The sequence below is a fragment of the Neomonachus schauinslandi genome, chromosome 7, assembly GCF_002201575.2.
Source record: "Neomonachus schauinslandi chromosome 7, ASM220157v2, whole genome shotgun sequence".
Taxonomy (NCBI): Eukaryota; Metazoa; Chordata; class Mammalia; order Carnivora; family Phocidae; genus Neomonachus; species Neomonachus schauinslandi.
The window spans coordinates 26624069-26650412 of NC_058409.1; positions in this window are offsets into that span (position 1 = coordinate 26624069).

Genomic DNA, 26344 nt, shown 5'->3' on the forward strand with positions numbered 1-26344 from the left:
GCACTCACTGAGCACCCCTCTGGCCTGGCACGGCAGAGAGAAGTGCAATCCAGTCAGGTCTGGTCACTGCCCTCAGCAGCTTAGATCCCAGCTGGCAAGATGGCGGCTGTCTGGGTGCTTCTGGGTGGGTTGGCTCAGCCCGAGGTGGGGGCTGTGGGAGCGACCTGGGGTGGGCTGGGCTGGGCGTGAACACAGCTCTGTGACCCCCAGAGGCGAGCTCACAGGCCTGTGCTCCCCGGGAGGGGGGGTCCCAGACTTTGGAGGGCCCGCCTTTGGCTCAGCACTGGGGCAGAGAGCAGTCTGGCTGTGAATCATTCCTCAGAGAACTGGTGCTGTGAAGGGAAACTGGAACCGGTCCTTTGCAGAGGCGGTGTGCAGACTGCTATGCAGACTCTCCTTTCCCAGTGCCACCTTCTGAGGCACGGGAGGTGCGGCTGGCGGGGCTCAGGAAGGGTCCCTGGGCAGCGCAGCGTGCCAGGCCCTTTCTGGATCCCCGGCCTGTCATGACCAGGCTCGTTCACAGCCAGGGCCCTATTGTTGAGGCGCCTGCTGTCTTGCATGCCCCTAATCCTCTATTCATCCAAGTCCTCCCGTTCTCAGTTCTCAGAGCCAGGGAGCCTCCACCGTGAAGCCCCCGTCGAACACCCAGATCCTGCCTGCCTCTGAGTCCCCGTGGATTTTTAAATCATTTTCTCAGGCTTTTGTATATTCGGTCCCCCCGCCTTGTCTGTGAGCTCCCTGAGTGCGGGGTGGTGCCTCATCTCTGCCACGCCGTGGTATGAATTAGTACACTCTGGAGAGTATTAAACGTGTGGAGGCTCGGCTACCACCTCCCCATGACCAGTGAATTTTGTTTTTTGGAATGATTAAAACTTCCCTTCTTGAAATTTTTATAAAACTAATATATTTGTGGGGCGCCTGGGTGGCTCAGCCGGTTAAGCGTCTGCCTTCGGCTCAGGTCATGATCCCAGGGTCCTGGGATCGAGCCCCGCATCGGGCTCCCTGCTCAGCGGGAAGCCTGCTTCTCCCTCTCCCACTCCCCCTGCTCGTGTTCCCTCTCTCGCTGTCTCTCTCTCTCTCAAATAAATAAATAAAATCTTTAAAAAAAACCCTAATGTATTTGTCCTAAAAAGCCAAACAATATAGAGGTATATAAAGAAGAAGTTAATAGGTTGTGGGTCTTCCTTCCAGCTCTCATTCCCCTGAGGCTATCACTGTTCTAATAGGGGGTAATTCCATGTACATCTCTTTCCATACACAGACAAACTTAAAATATATACACATATTGGGATTTTACTTTTTACTCATTTATATATAAAATGAAATGTGGCTCATGCAAGACTCAGTACTCTAATTCTTCACATTGCTTTTCAGTTAAGCACCACATCATGGTATTGCATTAGCTAGTAAATTTGCTAGGGGAAAAAAAAAAAGCCTCTTCTATCAGTAAGGGGCATAGGCAAATTCAACCTTCCGACATGCATGAATAGCTTTTAAAAAAGTTTTAAGTAATATAAAAAAAAAAAAGAGGTAGACTCATTAACAAAACATGCATAGTTAAAGGAGGATTCATTATAATATGTGAGTAATTAAAAATTTTTTAAAAAATCCACCATGGCTTTTTTTCTCCTGATAAAGGTAAGCTGTTATTTATTCTTTTTTCTCCCTAATACCTGCATAATTTATACTCCATGGTAAACACATAACATCAATTTATCAAATACTTCAACGGATGGACATTTGTTTTGATTTTAATTTTTTGGCCCTAACAAACAATGCTGCAGTAAACATTCTTGTAGGTATGGCCTGTAGGACATACTCCTAAAAGTGAGGCTTGGGGCATTTTAAATGCTCAGAGATACTGCTACTTAGCTTTGCTAAGGATGGTATCATTTCCTCGCGCCCTGGCCGGGTGGAATATTCCTGCTTACCCACAGCCTCAGCAGCGCTGGCTGGGACCAGCTGGCTTTCATTTTGTCAATCTGATGGGTCACATTTGTTATTTTATTTTTTTATTTTTATTTTTTTAAAGATTTTTTTTTCCACAGCCAACTTTTTTTTTTTATTCTTATGGTAATCCCCATACATTACATCATTAGTTTTAGATGAAGTGTTCCATGATTCATTGTTTGCGCATAACACCCAGTGCTCCATGCAGAATGTGCCCTCCTCACTACCCACCACCAGGCTAACCCATCCTCCCACCCTCTTTTTTTAAAGATTTTATTTATTTGAGAGAGAGAGAGAGAGCACAAGAGGGGGGAGCGGGAGAGGGAGAAGGAGACTCCCTGCTGAGCAGGTAGCCTGATGCGGAACTCGATCCTGGGACTCCAGGATCATGACCTGAGCCGAAGGCAGTCTCTTAACCAACTGAGCCACCCAGGCGCCCCATGTTTGTTATTTTAATTCGTATTTTCCCAGCTACAGTGAAGTTGCCTGTCCTTTCATTGTTTTCTGGCCACTTCTTCATTTCTTCTTTAAATTACGTTTTCATAAGCTTTGCCTCTTTCTCTGCCATGTTTTCTTTTTCTTTTTAATTTATGAGTCTTCTATTACGACAGCATCTCAACCCTTTGCTGTATGGATTGCATCTATTTTAATTTTGTCTGTGACAAAACTGGCTACCTAAAATTCAAAACTTGGTGTTGCCGCATATCAAAACTTTCTCTTTCTTAGGGCTTCTTTTTTCCCAAGATTTTATTTATTTATTTGAGACAGAGAGAGTGAGAGAGAACAGGAGCAGCAGGAGCAGCAGAGGGAGAGGGAGAAGCAGACTCCCTGCTGAGCAGGGAGCATGATGTGGGACTCAATCCCAGGACCTGGGATCATGACCTGAGCTGAAGGCAGACGCTTAACCAACTGAGCCACCCAGGTGCCTCGAGGACTTCTGGTTTTTTAAAGCTACTTAAGAAGACCTCCCCACTTTATTTATTTTATTTATTTTTTTAAAGATTTTATTTATTTATTTGACAGACAGCGAGAGAGGGAACACAAGCAGGGGGAGTGGGAGAGGGAGAAGCAGGCTTCCTGCAGAGCAGGGAGCCCGATGTGGGGCTCGATCCCAGGACCCTGGGATTACGACCTGAGCCGAAGGCAGACGCTTAATGACTGAGCCACCCAGGCGCCCCAAGACCTCCCCACTTTAAATTTACATATACATTCTCTTAATTTTTCTTCTCATATTTTTTTAATAGTTTTTAAAAAAAAAATTTAGACCACGAGTCTGCCAGGAAGCCATGTTATGTATATGATGTACAGAGGCATCTAGCTTTATTTAATAGTCGGTGTTGGACTCTCCACAGGGGAAACAAACCAAAACAAAACATCCTTTCGCCACTGACTCCATGTGTCTCGGACATGGAGCTATTTTACCCTTTTGATAGAGTAGATTCCCAGGCCTTACTTTTAAAACCTGACCTTTGGGGTAGGAGACAGCATCCACTTGTGCCCACACCGTGCAAGGAACCCACATGAGCTCTGGTCCCCCGCCTGGGGAAATCTCTCTGTGCTTGACATTGAACTGTCATTGGAGGAAAGGGAGGGTTTGGATCACACACTCTCAAACTCAGGCCTATGCAAAGCTCTCAAAGCAGCAAATATCCCTTCTTTTGGCTTGAAAAAAAAAAAAACAAAAACCCCACCAAATTTTGAATTACGGCAACCCCAAGCGGTGCTCTAAATCACCAGGCTTCTTACCCGCCGGCGACAACAGAGCCCTGGTGTAAGAGGTCCTGCTCAGAGGCACCCTTGTCCTTGGGAGATTTGGGGGCGGTGTCTGGCTGGCTTTCTTTTCAGTATCTACTCCCGGCCTGAGATTTTCTTTAGGCCAAGTTTCAGCCTGGAGCAAATTTTTTATGGCTGTGAGCTAATCCCCTAGCAAACCCGGGTTTATATAGAAATGCTGACACAGTGCTAGTTCTGGTGATTCAGCCGGGGCGGCTGGGCTCTTTATGGTTCCCTGATGCCAATCGGGGAGAATTCTCATTTAATAGAATCCGTTTCTTTGGGGACAGGGATCCCACTTTTTCTCCCTAGTGGGGTGGTGGGACGTCTTGCCCCGAGACCTGAGCAAGTGGGCTGCTACCCGTGGGGAGGCCTGCCTGGGAAGCAGCTCGAGCTGCAGTAAGTTACAACCAAGGTGGGCTTTTCATCCTGGGATTGCAAGAGCCTTAGAAACAAATAAATATTTTCATCTCCTATTTTGTCTCTGGGCAGTGGGCCTAAAAAGCATCTTGGTTCTTCCCAGTGCAGCTTGGGGGAGAAGCTGAGGATGACTTAATTCCCCTTTTCCCTTTCCCTTGCGGCACTTCTTTCTTTGTTTTGAGGATTTGGAACGGGGGTCCTGAGCAGCCACTGTTTGTGGGCATGAGCCAATGGAGCTGGACTCTGCGGTCTCCGGGGGCGTGAGGCAGCGCGTATGGCAGACCCCTCCTGGACACCTCTGGCCTATGCCCAGTGTGGGCAGCCTCCAGATGGGGCTGATGGGCCATGGGGTGGATTTGGGACTGGCAGGAGGAGCCAGTTCTTGGGCTGGGCTTCATGTCCACTATCAGTAGATAAGAATCTTGGGTTTTCATAAGAGACTCTTAATCTCAGGAAACAAACTGAGGGTTGCTGGAGTGGAGGGTGGTGGGAAGGATGGGGTGGCTGGGTGATGGACATTGGGGAGGGTATGTGCTATGGTGAGTGCTGTGAACTGTGTAAGACTGATGAATCACAGACCCGTACCCCTGAAACAAATAATACACTATATGTTAATAAATAAAAAAAAAAAGAATCTTGCGTTTTAACTTTGAACCCTTGGAAGAGCTAGAAAGCACTTTATTTCCATTTCTAGATTGTCTCCTTTACCTGAGGGCCACACTTTAAAAAAAAATTATGACAAACTATTCATAACATAAAATTTAACCATTTTGAGATATACAATTCAGTGACATTAAGTTAATTGACTCTGTTGTGTAACCATAACCACCATCCGTCTCCAGAGCTCTGCTTTGGCCCCAACTGACACTTGGTTCCCGTTAAACACATAACACCCCACTGCTTGGGGGACAGGCTTTAGCCGTGACAGGGCGAGGGCGTTGGAGCCCTGAGCTATGATGGGTCTGGGGTAGGTAGAGGTGGGAATTGAGCCTGCACATGCCACGTGGCCTGGGTCCTTTCTGTGCTCATTCTTCCCCACGGCCACCTGCCAAATTCAGTTGTCACTGCTACTCAGGGCCCTGTTAGGATCGCTCTCAGGGGCCCCAAGAAGCAGCCATCTCCATACAGAAGGGAGCTTTCTTCACCACGTCAAGCCTGTCCAGGGAATGCTTGTAGGACTAGACAGGCAGGCAAATTTCATTATACCCCTTTTGTCAGGGAGGGTGCTGAGAAAAACAAGGCAAGTAACCTCCCCAGTTACCAAGCGGCCAAGCTCGGTCTTGAACTGGGGACGCTTGCCCCCAGACCCTGTGCCCTAACCACTTCTGTGTATTTATGGACAGGCTCTGGGCTCTTGGAATGATCCCCAGACCAACAGGGTCATCCCAGGAGCACTGAGCTTTGCCCTTAACTCAGTAAGGCATCCAGAGCGGCCCCACCTAATTCGTAGCCTTTGAAGTCAGCCATGTCAGAAGCGGGGCAGCCTTGTCTTTTACCAGCTTTTATGGGGCCTGTCAGGGGGATGGAAGCACTTAGAGATGGCAGGCAGATAAAGGATGGGCCGGGCCTGCCTTGATAAGGTGGCTCAAGATGGGAGTTGGACACTGAAGCCGTCAGGGCTGTGGTTTCTGCATGGGAGTGTGATTTCTGCCTAAGCCGGAGAAGCTGTGAAGACAGGCTGGCGGCCACGGGATTTAGTGGTTTAGCTTTGTTGAAATCCTTGACTTCAAGGACTTCCCCTGGTGACCAAGTTTTGTTAGGCTAATTAAGAGCAAGCCCTGTGCTGTGACCAGCCAGCTGAGGAGGAGGGAGAGAAGGCGTGGGCGAGAGAGGCCTGGCTGCTTGCGGGGGAAGGAGCTGGTATCACTCTTGATGGGTGAGGACCCGTCCATGACCAGCAAGACAGATGGTTAAGAAGATCCTGGGATGAGGGCCTTTTCCACCTTTCACAGCTCCTCTTCCAAGGACTCCCTTTCTCAAAGGCCCTGCCAGGCCAGGGAACCCACGTGGGGCTGGGAGCAGTGGGGGCCTCAAGCCTGGGGGTGCTTGGGCATCCTTGGATTCAGGGTCATCATCTTGCCCCCACAGATGAGCTTGGCTGGAGACTAGAACTCGGGACAGGTGTCTTGAGGGCTCATGGGCTTGGAATGAGGGGAGGAGGCTGAGCATGGGTGGGGTAGGTGGGGTGGCAGGGGGAGGGCCCTCCTGGAGGAAGGGCTTCTCAGGGCTTTCCGGGCACCATATCCATAATGCAGGTGCTCATGACAGCACCTGCCCAGTGCTGAGTACAGCGCTGGTCCAGAAAATAGGAGGGGTCTTGTTAACTAGTTTCATCCTTCCCCAAACCCCTGTGATGTGAAATGGGTAGTATTGTCATCCCTGTTTCAGAACTGAGGAAACCTAGCCTCAGAGAGTTTGAACAATTCATCCAGTGCCACACAGAGTGCATTTGAACCCCCGTCTGACTTCTGAGCCTCTTAAGTGCTGCTTATAGAACTGGAGGAAGTGTCTGTCTTGGCCATTTGCCCTCAGACAGATGGGAATCGGGTCCAGCTCACCTGTGGCCTGACTTCACTTCCCTCAGCTTAAGGGGCTGCCTGGGTGCACTCTGCGTCTGTCAGCCGGGCTTGTGACAGGCAAGGGTAGACTCAGAGATGCCCACTGGGCCCTCTGGGGGACGGTTCTCCCCTAGTCTGGAGGGCTTGAGGGCCCCATTGCCTGCCACTCAGTGCTGGGAACAGAACAAGGCAGCGCCATGGGGAATCCATGCTCACACCTCAAGAAGCTGGCTAGCAAGCCCGGCACGTCCTACCATGGCTAATGGAGCAGGAGAAAAGGCAGAGCCAGCTGAGGGACAAGAAGTAAGGGAGGGAATCTGGGAGCTGGGAGCCCTTGCCCAGGGTGGAAAGCAGGAAGCGGGTCTGGGAGGATGAGTAGAATTTGGAGGGTGGCCGCAAGTAGGGGAGCGCATTGCTGCTGGGCAGAAGGGCCCAGCGGTCTTCGGGAGTTAAAATCCTGACTCTGTTCTTTGTGGCCTTGAGCAACTTAGCCTCTCTGTGCTTTCCCTCATCTCTGGGGATAATGCTAGTACCTGTGACCTGTGGTTGTCTTGACCAGATAAATTAATGCAGATAGAAAGCTAGGTCTGTCCTCAGTAGGCTCTGGGGTGACTCTTTGGGTTGTGGGCTGCTATTACCTCCCAGCTAAGAAACACTAGTAGCCACAACGTTGGGGCGAAGGTGAAGGAAGAGAGCCAGCTTCTTGGCCTGGGAGTGTGTAGGCCACCCTTGTCTTCCTGGCCTGGCTCCCTGGCCTTGTCCTCTCTTGTGTGGGTCTTCCCACGTGACATGTCAGATGCTGTCAGAGCACATTTCCTGGGATTGGTAGTGTTGCCTCAACCTGACTAGGAGTTGAAGCTTGTAGGCGGAACACTATCCCAAACAGTAGAGAGGCTTGCACACATTTTTTTAATTGGTCTTCATCTTCCCCATGAAAGGCACTGAGCCAGGCCCCGGGAGGACAAGCCTGCCAGTTTTTGCCCTCAAGGAGCTAATAGTCAAGTGAGAAGACATTCGTTCATCCATGCATTTACTCATCCACCATTGCCTAAGCACCTACTTTGTGCCAGGGGCCTTTCTAGACACCGAGGACCCAGTACGGAAAGAACAGGAGAATCAGCTCCTGCCCACATGCTAGACTGGTGGTTTGCATTTCCACAGTAACATCAAGATGCCTATGGTCTGGAGTGACCAACCTGATTCTCAGTCCCTACTCTGTGCCAGGCCCTGGGGATCAAATACTAGATGGTGTGGCAGAGTGGTTAATAGCTGGGTCTCTGGGGTCAGACAGCTGGGGTCTGCCATTTCCTGGCTCTGAGAGGCTAGGTAAGGGACTTGACCACTCCGTACCTGTTCTTTGTCTGTAAAATGGGGATACTAACGAACCTTCCTCGAAAGATTATGGTAAGGACAAAATGAGATGGTGTATGAAGAGCGCTCGGTGTTTGGCACCCTGGCAGTACTCATGGAGTGCCCACCAATTAGGACCACTGTTCTTGTTCTCTCCCTGCCTGTAGGTGCTCACAGGACACCCTGGAAGGACATGCCTCTCCTTCTAGTTGATTATAGGATTTAACATCAAGTACCATTAGAAAAATCGGGTGCATAATTGTGGTTCAAAGTTAACTGATTTCCTTCCTTTATAAGTGACCTTGAACAATCAATCAGAAAAAAAGCAGATAACCCAATGGAAAGACAAAGACTCAAGCAAGCAGTCCGTGGGAAAAGGGGATACATAAAGCAAATGGAAAGAAGCCCCATCTTACTTATATTTTTAAAAATGTCCATTAACAAAACCAGTTACAATTTTTGCCTCACAGGCTTGTGAAGGCTTACCCGTTTGCTGATGCCTTTTGTTGGACAGGCTGTAGGGAAGAGGCCCAGTCCCACTTGGTGGGGGGAGAGTGGGAACTGGTGTAAGACCTGTGGACAAAAGTTTGGCAAATGTGTTAAAAACGCACCAGCCTTGCGACCTAGCAATCCCACATACAGGAATTTATCCTTACTGGTATGTGTATAAATGAACGCAGTGATGTGCATTTGAGGACATTTGTTACATCCCTATTTATTATAGATAAAAAACAAAGAACTATAAACATCCCCCAATAGAGGACTGGTTGAGGTACATCTGTGTAATGGAATCCTCTGCAGCTGTTAGAGAGAGCATGGTGGGTCTCTAGCGTATTTTGGAGATCTTCATATATCACCCCAGACACGTTAAGTAAGTATGGAACAAGGAAAGTGCCGATCAGTATGCATAGAGTACTCTCATTTGGATAAAATAAATACAAGCTGAATGCCAATATATATGCTTCTGTATATAGAAGTATACCCCAAGGAATGCATAAGAAACTTCTCACGGTGATTTGATTTTCTTTAGACAGAGGTCCTGGGAGCTTGAGAAGGGAGGGAGACTGACTGTTTATCCTACATTTTCGTTTTATCAAAATTTTTAATTATTTGCATGAATACTTTTATAATTTTAAAGAAAAAAGAGTGATTGAAGCTACTCATTTGTAGTTAAAACATTTATAGTTAAAAGATTTCCAAGGTGTGCGTGTGTGTGTTTGGACTGTTAAAATATGTTTCCTCTGAAATCCTACTAACTCTCCAAGAAGTGGCTCTCCAGCATGTCACCCATGTGAATAGTTCAAGTCTAAACCAGGGCCCTGTTTTGCTTTGATTGGAGAGAAGCAAAAGCTCAGGGGTGGGGTCAGAGTTACCGGTGGGCTGGGGACCCCTGTCCTGCCCAAGTGCTTGGAAGAGTTGGTAGTCTGGTCTTGTCTTCTTGTCTCCCTTGTAGAAACAGAATACAAAAGCCCACAGGGCAGAGCCCGGGGTTCTCAGTGCCCCTTAGAACAAACCTCACCCCTGTGCTGGTTAGGAGATGTTCTCCAGGAGAGACAGTTCCCAGGCAGGTGGTCCTGAGTGGGTATGACTCACACGAGTCCTCCAGGGGGTTAGTAAATCTGTGTATTTCCTGTGAAGGCCATCAGGACAGCCTTTGTGTTTATGGAGTTTGGGGTGCAATCTATGCTAGTAGCTAGAAGGGGCTCCTGCCAGGAAGGAGTCAGAGAGGTGGGAGCCTTTGGGAGAAGCAGCAGGCACAGCTGACCTGTGGTCTCTATAATGACCCCTAAGGAGTCAGAACACCCCTATCTTCTTCTTCTTCCTCTTTCTCTCATCCTCCTCCCCCCTTTTTCCATTTAGAGAATTTTATTCATTTTTGTTTTAAATTTTATTTTAAAATAAAAGTTAAATTTGCCTGTAGTTTAGGGTGTCAGTTCTAGGAGGCTTGTTGCAAACACAAAGACAAACACACACACACATGAGAGAGAGAGAGAGAGAGAGGGACATAACACACAACATCCATCCATCCTGAACTTTTCCTTGCCCTGCATTTTCTACTTTCCAGAGGCAGCTACTACTACTACTACCATTACTACCACTTTTAGTAATTTAGCTGATTGTTCTGTTACTTAACCTCTGTATCTGTAAATAATGTCCTTATATTTATGTTACTTGGGTTTTCCATTTTTGACATTGTCCTTTGGGTTCTTGTTGTGGAAGATGAGGATTCAACTCTTTTTCATCACTACCCACATGTCTCATCTCCCATCTTTCCAAAATAGAACATAATTTTATTAGATAGGTATTCAGTGATTAAATTATTTTGACCCTGAAAATATAATTCCTGGCTGAGCTGTGATGACTTGTACTTTTCCTCTCTGATCAACATTTCCTCTCTGAAGTTAATTATGTTATTTTTTTTCTCTGCTCACTATTTTACTTTATGTCACTAATTCAACACCAAATTAACCTACAGTTGAGTAAAATTAGTCCCTAACTTGTTTTCACAATCTCTATTCTATTAATTTCATCTTCTTGAGAACAACTCTCATGGAACCTTCTGAACTGGGTTGGGTGCTTTCTAGATCTGCTCTACAGCATTTGTTTGGGGTTTCTTCACTCAGTTCTTGGTGATCCCCTTGGTGGTCTTTTCTGCTGGATCTTCTATTTCCTGGATCCTGGATCCTCCTTTTTCTTGGGTTACTTCCCCATTTTGGTGGAGCACGTTTTTTCCCCCATTAAGTTACAAAGAAGGGAGCAGTTATTTTTGTGTGACCTTAGGTGCCTGAAAATGTCTTTATTCTATCCTCATGTTTAGTTGATAGTTTGGCTAGGTATAGAAGTCTAGGTTGGAAATAATTTTCTCTCAGAACTTTTATGGTCTTGTGCCACTGTCTGCAAGCTTCCATTGTTGCTGAGACTATTTTTTGAAATCAGTCACCCTCTCTCTCTCTCCCTCCCTCCCTCCTTCCCCAACTATAGGCATTTTTCTTTGTTCCTGTTGTTTAGAAATTTCATGATGCAGTTCCTTGGCGTGGATATATTTGTACTCATTATGTAGGTCACTGAGTGAATTTTCTCTCTTTGAAACTCCTTCAATTCTGGTGATTACTTGTGAAAGTTGTTTCCTTCCTTATTTCCTTTGTCATTTTTCCCCCTTTTTATGTTCTCTCTTCCCACCCCCTTCTTAGAACTCCTGTTGTTTAGATATGGGACCCCCTCAACTGTTTCCTTGGTATTCTTACTTTTCCATCTTTTTGTCTTCTCTGTCATTTCTTTACCTTGTCTTTGAAGTTTTTATGCATTTTGTTTCTGCCATTTTTTAAAATTTCCAAAGGCTCTTTTGTTGTTGTTGTTTTCTGAACATTCCATTTTCAGAAAGCATCTTGTTCTTGCTTCACAGATGTAATATCTTCTCTGAGAATATTATAGTTACATGCAGGTTTTCTCCTCCTTCCATATGTGTTTTGGTCTCTATTTCATATTAGATAATTTCTACACATTCCTGGTGATTCTTCATAGTCTATTTACATTTACGAATAGAGGTGACTAAAATGCTGATTTGAAAGCTCTAGATGCTTAGGTGGGGCTGTATAAACTATGAAGTTCATGTTGCATAAATTTAGCCGTGCTATTTTCATAAGGAATTCTCAGTGTTGGTATCTTTTGGACTTTTCTCCTGGACTAATCTGATTGCTTAGAGAAATTGTCTTCAGTCTCCTGCCTGGAAGATATATGTCTAGCTGCCAGCATTCTGGGATCTTGGGAGGAGAAGAAGGCTAACCGTCTCCTCATTGAGTGTATGTATCACTAGTCTGCTCAGGCTGTCATATGGAAACACCACAGACTGGGTGGTTTAAGCAGCAGAAATTAATTTGCTCACAGTTGTGGAAGCTGGAGGTCCAAGATCAAGGTACCAGCAGGGTTGATTTATGCTGAGGCCTCTCTTTTTGGCTTTCAGAAGACCACCTTCTTCCTATGTCCTCACATGGTCTTCCTTACATGTATATGGAGAAAGCAAATGCTCTGGTGTTTTCTCTTCCTCTCTTTTGGACATCAGTCCTATTGGATTAGGGCCCCCACCTAAGGCCCTGTCTCCAAATACGGTCACATTGGGGGCTGGGGCTTCAGTGTGTGAATTTGAAGGGGACACAATTCACTTCACAGCACTTTGTAGAATTTCATTTAATATTTCTGTTTTCATTCTGATACTGTCACCTTCAGCTATGCTTGGTGATCTCCAGACTGTTTCATCCTTTCCTGAAGGATTCTTTTCTTTTAAGTCTTCTGCCAGAGTGGTGATGAGGCTGTCACCTGGCTACCTAGAATGAAGATGGACGTCTGAAGGCTTGGGCATTTCTTAAACAGATTATAAACCAATCATCCTTTTAAAAAATGTACACTCACCCCCATTTCCAGAGGTAATGTTGCTGCCAATTCCTGAGTGCTTGACTTTTGGTTTTCATTACTGTTGACTTACAACTATGTTTTTTAGATCTGCTGAATTGGTTACCACTTATCCAGCTTCCAAAATGTTCTCTCCTGTTTTCTTTGTTCTGTTTTCTTTATTATACCATAAAAGTACCTTTTTGTTGTCAATTAGTGGCATTTCTGGAGAGAGTAGAGGTAAGTATATGTTTGTTTAATTCTTTATCTTTAACCGGATGCCATATGTCTCTTTCCCTTGAAAGCCAGTGGAAGCCCATCTGATGAGTTAGCTTACATTGCCATTCCATCTCTCCCTCAAATCTAGTGTTTCCATAAAACGTCTCCATGGTATATCCAAATGTGTTCGATTTTGATGCATTGATTGATTTTTGAGGACTGATAGTCTGATATCACTTGACCAGAACATAGGGAATGCCTTCTGGGCTCCTCACAAATACACAAATCTTTTTAATAAACTCAGAAAACGATTTGTGTTTTGAGTTGAACAAAGCCTCCACATTTTCCTGAGCACCATTTCCTTACATTTTAAAACTTGATCTATTTTCAGGGGAATCTAATCCATATGTGGTTGGTTTTTTTGTTTTGTTTTGTTTTGTGGTTTTGTTTGCTTTTAATACATCATAATATTTCTTCATAAAGCACAAGTTAAGTCAACATTCTTTATTAACTTTTTTGTTAAGTGAGCCTTTTTCATTAGTTTCTTTTAGAACCACCTTTTTCCCCCAAAATTTCCCAGCCACAGCTAAACTCCCGAAGATCTGAGTTTCATTTGAAATTTTGACTTTTGTTGTGTTCTAATTAGGGCAAACCAGTGCTTTCTACAATCTTGTGAGCTTTATCGAAGTTACCCAGGTGAGCAAATCTGCACCCAGAATCCACTCCACAAAGTGTCTTATTCCCCGGTGCCTTGGGCCAGAAAGCAAGCACATGTGTGCAGCATGCCTCCTGTTCTGGTCATCTCCTATGCCTTTGCGTAGATAAGAGGAGAAGATATGCCCCTGCCTTGGAGAGCTCACATCTAGTTAGAAAGTCTAGGAAAGAAGGAGAGGTTCTATCATTTCTTCACTACTTACTATGGGCCAGGTAATGGAGTGGGCACTTAGCCATTATTGTCCAATTTAAACCTAATTACTGCCCATGATAAGCCTTCTGGATAGATACGATTGTACCCCATTTACGGAATAAAGGTACCAAGACTCAAAAAGTTACTAAACTTGCCCAAGATTGCACAGTAGTACGTGGATGAGAGGCTGGTTTCCAATGCAGGCAGGATTCCACCCCATGAAAAGCAGGGAAATGATTAGGTACGTGGCATGGAGTGAGTATTCAATAATGATGTGGAATTGATGTCACGGAGCCAGCGACACATCGTGTGAGATTGGCTGCCACCATGAGGGAGGTTGAGCTCGAGGTGACAGCTATCCCATATCTGGCTCCATCTGCGCTGCAGCCGTGTGTCCATCCACGTCATTGACATCAGTTCCCCGGATCCCGCTAGAGCCTACCAGCTGCCCTCACCACCTTCCTTCCTGCTCTCTTAACTGGCCATTCGCCACACAGCAGCCAGAATGATCTTTTCTTAAATTCAGGGTACAATTTACCTACGGTGAAATGCACATAACTCAAGTGTGTAAACTGGTGAAATTTTGACAAATGTATACTCTTGCATAAAGTAGAGTCACCGCAGTCAAAACAGAGAATTTTCATCACCCCAGAAAGTTCCCTTATGTCCCCTTGGGGTCATTCCTACCTCTGATAGGCAACTAGTCTTATTACTACAACCAAAGATTAGTGTTGCATGTTCTTGAGTTTCATATAAAAGAAATCACACAGTGTATACTCATTTGTGTCTGGTTTCTTTCACTCAGCATAATGTTTTATGATTTACCCGAAGCTGCTGTATGTGTTAGCAGTTCACTTTTTAAATTGTTGAATAGCATTACCATTGTATAAAAATACCACCGTTTATTTATTAATTTTTTTGTTGGAGGAGCTGTTGGGTTATTAAAGTTCGGGGCTATCATAAATGAGGCTATTACAAACACTCTTGTGTGAGAGATTTTGTGGATATACATTTTTATTCTTTTGGGTGAGGAAGAATAGAGCTACTGGTTATAAATAAATCTCTCTTTAACAGTTTAAGAAAAGGTCAAAAAATTTTCAAGCTGTTTGCCATTTTATACTGCCACCAGCAACATATGTGGGGTCTGTTTGTTTCTATCCCTACTAGACACTAGAATAGGTAAAAATGAAAAAGACTGACAATGCCCAGCATTGGAGAGGCAAAGAAGCTAGAATAATTAGATATTGATATGGGGAATATAAAGCTTGACCCTATTATCTATTTCAAATGAATATTTGGAAATATGGGATGATGTAGGAGTCAAGGTTCATTTTCCCTCCTATTATTATCCAGTTTTTCTAGCATTATTATTATTATTATTACTAATATCATTATCATCATCATCATCATCTGGTTCTGCTTTGAAAAAAGACTTTCCTTTCTCATTTGAACTGCCTTGGGTCTTATGTCAAAAATCATATATCTGAGAGTTTTTCTGGGTTATCCTTTCTATTCCATTGATATATTTGATGATCTTTATGCTTTTGATATGCTACCTTAATTTAAAAATTGTTTTTATTGAGGTCTAATTGATATAACATTATCTTAGTATCAGGTATACAACATAATGATCTGAAATTTGTATACTAAAATGATCATAACAAATCCAGTTATATTAATTTATCACCATACATAATTACAGTTTTTTCTCATGATGGGAAACTTCAAGATCTGCTCTCCTAGCTACTTTTGAATATGCAGTACAATATTCTGAACTATAGTTAGCATGCTGTACATAATATCCCCAGGACTTAATAATTTTATAACTGGAAATTTCTACCTTCTGGCTACCTTGAACCATTTCACCCTCCCCACTCCCCATCCTCAGGCAACCACCATTTTGTTCTCTATATCCATGAGCTCAGGTTTTTCTTTGTTTTTTAGATTCTACATATAAGTGAGATCATAGGGTATTTGTCTTTCTTTGTCTAACTTATTTTTTATTTAAGCCTTCTTTAATTTTCTCTCCAATCTCGTGGTCTTCAGTATAGAGGTCTTCCATAGCTTTTTGAAAAATGTATTGGTCTTACATATCTTTTATTAAATTTAGTTCTAAGTATTTTGTGTTTTATGATGCAACTGTAAATGATGTGTTTTTTTAAAAGTATTTTTTATTGTTATATTAATCACCATACATTACATCGTTAGTTTTTGATGTTGTGTTCCATGATTCATTGTTTGTGCATAACACCCAGTGCTCCATGCAGAATGTGCCCTCTTTAATACCCATCACCAGGCTTACCCATCCTCCCACCCCCCTCCCCTCTAGAACCCTCAGTTTGTTTTTCAGAGTCCATCGTCTCTCATGGTTCGTCTCCCCCTCCGATTTCCCCCCCTTCATTCTTCCTCTCCTGCTATCTTCTTCTTCTTCTTTTTTTTCTTAATATATATTGCATTATTTGTTTCAGAGGTACAGATCTGTGATTCACCAGTCTTGCACAATTCACAGCGCTCACCGTAGCAATACCCTCCCCAGTGTCTATTACCCAGCCACCCCATCCCTCCCAACCCCCTCCACTCCAGCAACCCTCAGTTTGTTTCCTGAGATTAAGAATTCCTCATATCAGTGAGGTCATATGATACATGTCTTTCTCTGATTGACTTATTTCGCTCAGCATAATACCCTCCAGTTGCAAATGGCAAGATCTTGTTCCTTTTGATGGCTGTATAATATTCCATTGTATATATATATACCACATCTTCTTTTTTTTTTAAGATTTTTTTATTTATTTGCGAGAGAGAGAATGAGAGACAGAGAGCATGAGAGGGAGGAGGGTCAGAGGGAGAAGCAGACTCCCTGCTGAGCAGGGAGCCCGATGCGGGACTCGATCCCGGGACTCCAGGATCATGACCTGAGCTGAAGGCAGTTGCTTAACCAACTGAGCCACCCAGGCGCCCCTATACCACATCTTCTTTATCCACTCATCTGTCGATGGACATCTTGGCTCTTTCCACAGTTTGGCTATTATGGACGTTGCTGCTAGAAAAATCGGGGTGCACATACCCCTTTGGATCCCTACATTTGTATCTTTGGGGTAAATACCCAGTAGTGCAATTGCTGGATCATATGGTAGCTCTATTTTCAACTTTTTGAGGAACCTCCATACTATTTTCCAGAGTGGCTGCACCAGCTTCCATTCCCAACAGTGTAGGAGGGTTCCCCTTTCTCCACATCCCCGCCAACATCTGTCATTTCCTGACTTGTTAATTTTAGCCATTCTGACTGGTGTGAGGTGGTATCTCATTGAGGTTTTGATTTGGATTTCCCTGATGCCAAGCAATGTTGAGCACTTTTTCATGTGTCTGTTGGCCGTGTGGATGTCTTCTTTGGAAAAATGTCTGTTCATGTCTTCTGCCCATTTCTTGATTGGATTCTTTGTTCTTTGGGTGTTGAGTTTGATAAGTTCTTTATAGATTTTGGATACTAGCCTTTTATCTGATATGTCATTTGCAAATATCTTTTCCCATTCTGTCGGTTGTCTTTTGGTTTTGTTGACTGTTTCTTTTGCTGTGCAAAAGCTTTTTATCTTGATGAGGTCCCAATAGTTCATTTTTGCCCTTGCTTCCCTCGCCTTTGGTGATGTTTCTCAGGAGTTGCTGCGGTTGAGGTCGAAGAGGTTGCTGCCTTTGTTCTCCCTTAGGATTTTGATAGACTCCTGTCTCATATTTAGGTCTTTCAACCATTTGGAGTCTATTTTTGTGTGTGGTGTGAGGAAATGGTCGAGTTTCATTCTTCTGCATGTGGCTGTCCAATTTTCCCAACGCCATTTGTTGAAGAGACTGTCTTTTTGCCATTGGACATTCTTTCCTGCTTTGTCAAAGATTAGTTGACCATAGAGTTGAGGGTCCATTTTTGGGCTCTCTATTCTGTTCCATTGATCTATGTGTCTGTTTTTGTGCCAGTACCATACTGTCTTGATGATGATAGCTTTGTAATAGAGCTGGAAGTCCGGAATTGTGGTGCCGCCAGCTTTGCTTTTCTTTTTCAACATTCCTCTGGCTATTTGGGGTCTTTTCTGGTTCCATACAAATTTTAGGATGATTTGTTCCATTTCTTTGAAAAAAGTGGATAGTATTTTGATGGGGATTGCACTGAATGTGTAGATTGCTCTAGGTAGCATTGACATCTTCACAATATTTGTTCTCCCAACCCATGAGCATGGAACATTTTTCCATTTCTTTGTGTCTTCCTCAATTTCTTTCATGAGTATTTTATAGTTTTTGGAGTACAGATCCTTTGCCTCTTTGGTTAGATTTAGTCCTAGGTATCTTATGGTTTTGGGTGCAATTGTAAATGGGATCGACTCCTTAATTTCTCTTTCTTCTGTCTTGTTGTTGGTGTATAGGAATGCCACTGATTTCTGTGCACTGATTTTATATCCTGCCACTTTGCTGAATTCCTGTATGAGTTCTAGCAGTTTTGGGGTGGAATCTTTTGGGTTTTCCACATAAAGTATCATATCATCTGCAAAGAGTGAGAGTTTGACTTCTTCTTTGCCAATTTGGATGCCTTTTATTTCTTTTTGTTGTCTGATTGCTGTGGCTAGGACTTCTAATACTATGTTGAATAGCAGTGGTGATAGTGGACATCCCTGCCGCGTTCCTGACCTTAGGGGGAAAGCTCTCAGTTTTTCCCCATTGAGAATGATATTCACTGTAGGTTTTTCATAGAGGGCTTTTATGATATTTAGGTATGTATCCTCTATCCCTATACTCTGAAGAGTTTTGATCAAGAAAGGATGCTGTACTTTGTCAAATGCTTTTTCTGCATCTATTGAGAGGATCATATGATTCTTGTTCTTTCTTTTGTTAATGTATTGTATCACGTTGATTGATTTGCGGATGTTAAACCAACCTTGCAGCCCAGGGATAAATCCCTCTTGGTCGTGGTGAATAATCCTTTTAATGTACTGTTGGATCCTATTGGCTAGTATTTTGGTGAGAATTTTTGCATCCATGTTCATCAAGGATATTGGTCTGTAATTCTCCTTTTTGATGGGGTCTTAGTCTGGTTTGGGGATCAAGGTAATGGTGGCCTCATAAAATGAGTTTGGAAGTTTTCCTTCCATTTCTATTTTTTGGAACAGTTTCAGAAGAATAGGTATTAATTCTTCTTTAAATGTTTGGTAGAATTCCCCTGGGAGGACATCTGGCCCTGGGCTTTTGTTTGTTGGGAGATTTTTGACTCTGACTGCTTCAATTTCCTTAGTGGTTATAGGTCTGTTCAGGTTTTCTATTTCTTCCTGGTTCAGTTTTGGTAGTTGATACATCTCTAGGAATGCATCCATTTCTTCCAGGTTATCTAATTTGCTGGTATAAAGTTGCTCATAATATGTTCGTATAATTGTTTGTATTTCTTTGGTGTTGGTTGTGATCTCTCCTCTTTCATTCATGATTTTGTTGATTTGGGTCATTTCTCTTTTCTTTTTGATAAGTCTGGCCAGGGGTTTATCAATCTTATTAATTCTTTCAAAGAACCATCTCCTAGTTTCGTTGATCTGTTCTACTGTTCTTTTGGTTTCTATTTCATTGATTTCTGCTCTGATCTTTATTATTTCTCTTCTCCTGCTGGGTTTAGGCTTTATTTGCTGTTCTTTCTCCAGCTCCTTTAAGTGTAGGGTTAGGTTGTGTACTTGAGATCTTTCTTGTTTCTTGAGAAAGGCTTGTATTGCTATATCCTTTCCTCTTAGGACTGCCTTTGCTGCATCCCAAAGATTTTGAACAGTTGAGTTTTCATTTTCATTGGTTTCCATGAATTTTTGTAACTCTTCTTTAATTTCCTGGTTGAACCATTCATTCTTTAGTAGGATGCTCTTTAGCCTCCATGTATTTGAGTTCTTTCTGACTTTCCTCTTGTGATTGAGTTCTAGTTTCAAAGCATTGTGGTCAGAAAATATGCAGGGAATGATCCCAATCTTTTGGTACCGTTGAGACCTGATTTATGACCTAGGATGTGATCTCTTCTGGAGAATGTTCCATGGGCACTAGAGAAGAATGTGTATTCCGTTGCTTTGGGTTGGAATGTTCTGAATATGTCTGTGAAGTCCATTTGGTCTGGTGTGTCATTTAAAGTCTTTATTTCCTTGTTGATCTTTTGCTTAGATGATCTGTCCATTTCTGTGAGGGGGGTTTTAAAGTCCCCCACTATTATTGTATTGTTGTCAATGTGTTTCTTTGCTTTTGTTATTAATTGCCTTATATAATTGGCTGCTCCCATATTAGGGGCATAGATATTTACAATTGTTAGATCTTCTTGTTGGATAGACCCTTTAAGTAAGATATAGTGTCCTTCCTCATCTCTTATTACAGTCTTTGGTTTAAAATCTAATTTGTTTGATATAAGGATTGCCACCCCAGCTTTCTTTTGGTGTCCATTAGCATGGTAAATGGTTCTCCACCCCCTCACTTTCAATCTGGGGGTGTCTTTGGGTCTAAAATGAGTCTCTTGCAGACAGCATATCGATGGGTCTTGTTTTTTAATCCAATCTTATAGCCTGTGTTGTTTGATTGGGGCATTTAGCCCATTTACATTCAGGGTACCTATTGAAAGATATGAATTTAGTGCCATTGTATTGCCTGTAAGGTGACTGTTACTGTATATTGTCTGTGTTCCTTTCTGGTCTATGTTGCTTTTAGGCTCTCTCTTTGCTTAGAGGACCCCTTTCAATATTTCTTGTAGGGCTTGTTTCGTGTTTGCAAATTCCTTTAGTTTTTGTTTGTCCTGGAAGCTTTTTTTCTCTCCTTCTAATTTCAATGACAGCCTAGCTGGATATAGTATTCTTGGCTGCATGCTTTTCTCATTTAGTGCTCTGAATATATCCTGCCAGTCCTTTCTGGCCTGCCAGGTCTCTGTGGATAGGTCTGTTGCCAATCTAATGTTTCTACCATTGTAGGTTACATATCTCTTCTCCCGAGCTGCTTTCAGGATTTTCTCTTTGTCTCTGAGACTTGTAAGTTTTACTATTAGATGTCAGGGTGTTGACCTATTTTTATTGATTTTGAGAGGGGTTCTCTGTGCTTCCTGGATTTTGATGCCTGTTTCCTTCCCCAAATTAGGGAAGTTCTCTGCTATAATTTGCTCCATTATACCTTCTGCCCCTCTCTCTCTCTTCTTCTGGGATCCCAATTATTCTAATGTTGTTTCATCTTATGGTATCGCTTATCTCTCGAATTCTGCCCTCTTGATCCAGTAGTTGTTTATCTCTCTTTTTCCCAGCTTCTTTATTTTCCATCATTTGGTCCTCTATATCACTGATTCTCTCTTCTGCCTCATTTATCCTAGCAGTTAGCGCCCCCATTTTTGATTATACTTCATTAATAGCCTTTTTGATTTCGACTTGGTTAGATTTTAGTTCTTTTATTTCTCCAGAAAGGTTTTCTCCAATAACGTCCATGCTTTTTTCAAGCCCAGCTAGTATCTTTAAAGTGATGATTCTGAACTCCAGATCCGACATCGTACAAATATCCATATTGAGTAGGTCCCTGGCAGTCGGTACTACCTATTGTTCTTTTTGTTGAGGTGATTTTTTCCATCATGTCATTTTGTCCAGAGGAGAATAGATTAATGAGAGAACAAAATGCTAACAGGGTAACAATGTCCCCAGAAAATATACTCTAAACAAATCAGAAACGACCTGAAGCTGGGGGAAAAGAAAGGGAAAGAAAAAAAAAGAAAAAGATAAAAACAAACAAAAACAGAACAAAACAAAACAAAAAAACAGAATATGATCAAATATGATCAGGCTGGTGCATAGATCAGTGCCACACACTAGATTTTGGGTGTCTTTTGGTCTGTTAGAAGAAAGTACCTCCCAAAATTTTAAAGAAAGAAAAACTTATATATGTACAAAAATAAGGGCTGATATGATGAAGGGATGGAATATGACTGTAAAGATGAAAATTATAAAAAATTTTATAAAAGGAATTGATAAGTTGTTTGAAAAAGACAAGAGGATTTAAAAAAAAAAGGAAAAAAAAGCGAGAGAATGTGATTAGGCAGGAGAGTAGAACAAAACCATACACTAGAGATTTAGGATATATTTTGATCTGTTAGAAGAAACTATCTCAAAATTTTAAAGAGAGAACAACTTATATATATATGCCAAAAATAAGGGTAACTACTATGAAGGGATAGAATATGACTCTAAAAATGAAAAATAAAAATGTTTTTTTAAAAAGGGATTGATAAGATGTTGGTTGAAAAAGGGAAAAAGAAAAATTAAAAAAAAAAAAAGGACAGTTGAAAAATTAACTTTGAAAGACTAAAGAATCATGGTAAAAAAGCCATGGATTCTATGTGCAGTATTCCCCTAGCGCTGGAGTTCTGCCGTTCTCATTGATCGGTAAACTTGGTCTTGGCTGGCTGTTCTCGCTGATCTTCTGGGGAGGGGCCTGTTGCCGTGGTTTCCAAATGTCTCTGCCGGAGGCGGAATTGCCCCACCCTTGCCCCCTCCCGGCTAAGTAATCTGCTCGGGTTTGCTCTTGGGAGCTTTTGTTCCCTGTGAGCTTTCGGTACAGCTTTGGAGGACAAAAGTGAAAATGGCGGCCTCCCAATCTCCGCCCCGGAGGAGCCGAGAACTCAGGGCCCCGCTCCTCAGTGCGCCCCCAGAGAAAAGCAGTCAGTCACTCCCGTCTCCCTGGTCTCCAGCCGCACTCCGTGCTCACCCGGCCTGTGACCGCGCGTTTCTATCTCTGGCACCCGACTTGGTGTGGAGTCTCCAAACCCAGCAGATGCCTACGGTGCGCTCCCACGCCGCTCCTCCCGGGGGGAGGAAGGGGAGTCTCCCCGGATCTGCCGCTTGTTGGGTCCCTGCTGGAGGAGCAGTGGCCCGACTGTGCCGCGGATCACAGTTTATGACAACCCCGAGCTGAGAGCCCACTCCTCTGCTCCGTCTCTGCAGCTGGCTTCCCCGCTCTGATCCCTGGGAGCTCTGCCGCACTCAGGCACCCCTGGTCCTTCTGTGACCCCAAGGGTCCTGAGACCACACTCTCCCACGAGGGTTCCACCCCCCGCTTAGCCACCGGAGTGACGTCCCTCAGCGGAGCAGACTTTTAAAAGTTCCGATTTTGTGCTCCGCGGCTCTATCACTTGCCAGAAGCGGCCGACGGAGGCCCCTCCCCCGCCATCTATCCTCCCGAATATCGCCTCGGATTCACTTCTCCACACGTCCTACCTTCCAGAAAGTGGTCACTTTTCTGTTTAGAGAGTTGTTGCTCTTCTTTTCTTCGATCTCCTGTTGAGTTTGTAGGTGTTCAGAATGGTTTGATCCCTATCCAACTGAATTCCTGGGACCAGACGAAATCCAGGTCTCCTACTCCTCTGCCATCTTGCTCCTCCCCCGATGTTGTGTTTTAAATACCATTTTTCATTGTTTGGGACCAGTATATACAATGCAATTAATTTTTGCATTTTGACTTTATTCTGTGACCTTGCAAAATTCCCCTGTTAGTTCTAGTAGTGTGGTGTTGGGGGGTATATATTCCTTAAAATTTGCCACATAAACAATCATGTCATCAGAAGGGAGACTGCTCTATTTCTTTCTGACTTTCTGTACTGAAAAGATCTCTAGTACAGTCCTGAATGGAGCTAGTAACAATATCTATCCTCTGCTTGTTCTCTATCTTAGGGAAGAAAGCTTTCAATATTTCACTATTAAATATAATATTAATGCTGTTAGCTGTCACTTTTTTCTATAGGTACCTTTGTTGTAGGCAGTCTCTATGATGGTCTCCAAAGATCCCTACCTCCTTTTATCTACTTCCCTGTGCAATCTCCTTTCTTGAGTATGAGCTGGGCTTATTGACTTGCTTCTAATGAACAGATCATGCAGAAGTGTTGAGATGTCACTTTCAAGTTTAGGTCATAAAAAGACTGCCTTTCATCTTGGGGTTCACTCTCTCTTGCCCGTTTGCCCTAGGGGAAGCCACATGCCATGCTGTGAGCTAGCTGCCTGGTAGAGAGGCCCATATGGGAAAGGACTGAGGGCGACCGCCAGCCAACAGTTAGTCAGGAACTGAGGTCCTCTTTTCCAACAGCCCATGAGAAACTGAGTCCTGTCAACAGACACATGAGTGATCTTGAAAGTGTCTCCTCCTCTGGGGTCATCTTCAGAGCCAACTGCATCCCCTGCCAACCATCTGAGAGAATTCTTAAGAGAGCTCTTGAGCCACAGGCACTCAGTAAAGCCACACCCAGATTCCTGAGCCCAGGAATTTGCAAGATAATCAATGTTTGTTGTCCCCTCTCGTTCCTGGTTTACTAAGAGTTTGCATCATGAATTGGCACTGAATATTGTTAAATACTTTTTTGCATCAGTTGCGATGATTAGGTGGTTTTTACCTTTATTCTGTTAATATGGTGAATTACATGGTTTTTCAATTAAGCCCCACATGGTCGTAATATATTATCCTAATTATATATTTTTGGATTCAATTGACTAATATTTCCTTTAGGATTTTTGCATCTATGTTTGTGGGAGGTACTGGTTTGTGCTTTTCTTTTTACTATTGAAATATAATTTACGTACATAAAATTCACTATTTTAAAATTAATGTACAATTTGGTGGGTTTTATTATATTCACAAGGTGACATCGCTACATGTAATTCCACATTTTTATCACCCCAAAAAGAAACCCTGAACTCCTCATTCAGCCCTTATCCAAGCCCCTGGCAATCAGTAATCAAGTTCTATCTCTGTGGATTTGCCTATTCTAGACATTTCATATAAATGAAATCATACGGTCTGTGGCCTTTTGTGTCTGGCTCTTTTGTTTAGCATGCCATTTTTAAGATTCATTCATGTTGCACTATGTATCAGTACTTCATTCCTTTCTATGGCTGACTAACATTCCATGGTATGGATCGCCCACATTTTGTTTATCCTTGGTCAGTTGTCGACGTTTGGATTGTCGTCCCTGTTTGGCTGTTAGGAATAATGCTGTGAACATATGAACAAGTTTTGATGTGGACATATATTTTCAGTGCTTCTGGAGATATACTGGAGCGTGAAATTTCTGGGTCACCTGGGTAGGTCTGTGTTGAAGTTTTTGAAAAACTACTACCAAACACTTTCCCACAGTTTCCCACCATTTTAAATTCCCATCAGCAATGTATGAGGGTTCCAGTTTTTCCACATCCTCACCAACACTTGTTAGTATCATCTTCTTGATTATAGCCATCCTCGTGGGCATATAGTGCTGCCTTCTTGTGGGTTGTTTTTTTTTTAAGATTTATTTATTTTAGAGAGAGAGAGAGTGTGTGTGTGAAAGAGGGGGAGGGGCAGAAGGAGAGGAGAATCTTAAGAAGACTCCCCCACTGAGGGCAGAGCCTGATGTGGGGCTCAGTCTCATGACCCTGAGATCACAACCTGAGCCCAAACCAAGAGTCAGACGCTTAACTGACTGAGCCACCCAGGCACCTCCTCATTGTGGTTTTGATTTGCATTTCTCCAATGGATAATAATGTTGAGCATCTTTTCATGTAATTATTGCCATTTGAATATCTCCTGTGAAGAACTGTCTGCTCAGCTCCTTTGTCCATTTTTTGAAAAATTGAGTTATCATTTCATTATTGTGGTGTAATACTTCTCTATAGATTCTAGATGCAAGTTGCTTATCAGATATATTATTTGCAAAAATTTCCTCACATTCTGTGGGTTGTCTTTTCACTTTCTTCTTGATGTCCTCTGAAGAACAGATGTTTTTAATTTTGGTGATGCCTAGTTTACTTTTTTCATTTTGTTTCTGTTAGTCATATCTAAGAAACCATTGCCTTATCCAAAGTTTTCTTCTAAGGACTACAGTTTTTGCTCTTACATTTAGGTCTTTGATCCATTTCAAGTTAATTTTCATATAGTATGTAAAATAAAAATCCAGTCATTTTTGTGCCTGTAGATATCCTGTTTTCCCCGCATCATTTGTTGAAAAGACTACTCTTTCTTCCATTGACTTGTCTTGACACCTCTTGTCAAAAGTCACTTGGCCAGGAGCCCCTGGGTGGCTCAGTCTGTTGAGCGTCCGACTCTTGATTTCAGCTCAGGTCATGATCTTATGGTCGTGAGATGGAGCCCTGTGTAGGGCTCTGTGCTCAGCAGGGAGTCTGCTTGAGATTCTCTCTCTACTTTTCCCTCTTCCCCTCCTCCACCGTGCTCACATGCATGCTCTCTCTCTCTCTCTAAAATAAATTAAAAAAAATCATTTGGCCATAGATAGGTGGGTTTTGTTTTTATGGAATCTCAGTTCTACTGCATTTGTGTATATGTCTATCCTTAATGCCAGTACCATAGTTTCTTGATTACTGTAGCTTTGTAGTAAGTGTTAAAATTGGAAAGTGGGAGTCTTCCACCTTTGTTATTCTTGTTCAAGATTGTTTTGGCTCTTTTCAGTTTCTTTAATTTTTATATGAATTTTAAGATTAGCTTGTCAATTTCTGCAAAAAGGCAGCTGGAATTTTTATAGGGATGTGCTCAATCTGTAGATTAATTTAGGGAGTGTTGCTATTTTAACAATATTAAGTCTTCTGACTCATAAATGTTGGATGACTTTCAATTTATTTAGCTCTTTTAATTTCTTTCAACAGTGTTTTGTAGTTTGTGGTTTTCTTGTACTGACTTTGTTTTTTGTGTGAGGGTAATGCTATCTTCAGAGTATTAGTTGGAAACTGTTTCCTCTTTTTCTAATTTCTGAGAGACTAGTGTAGGGTTGGTATTCTTTTCCTTATGT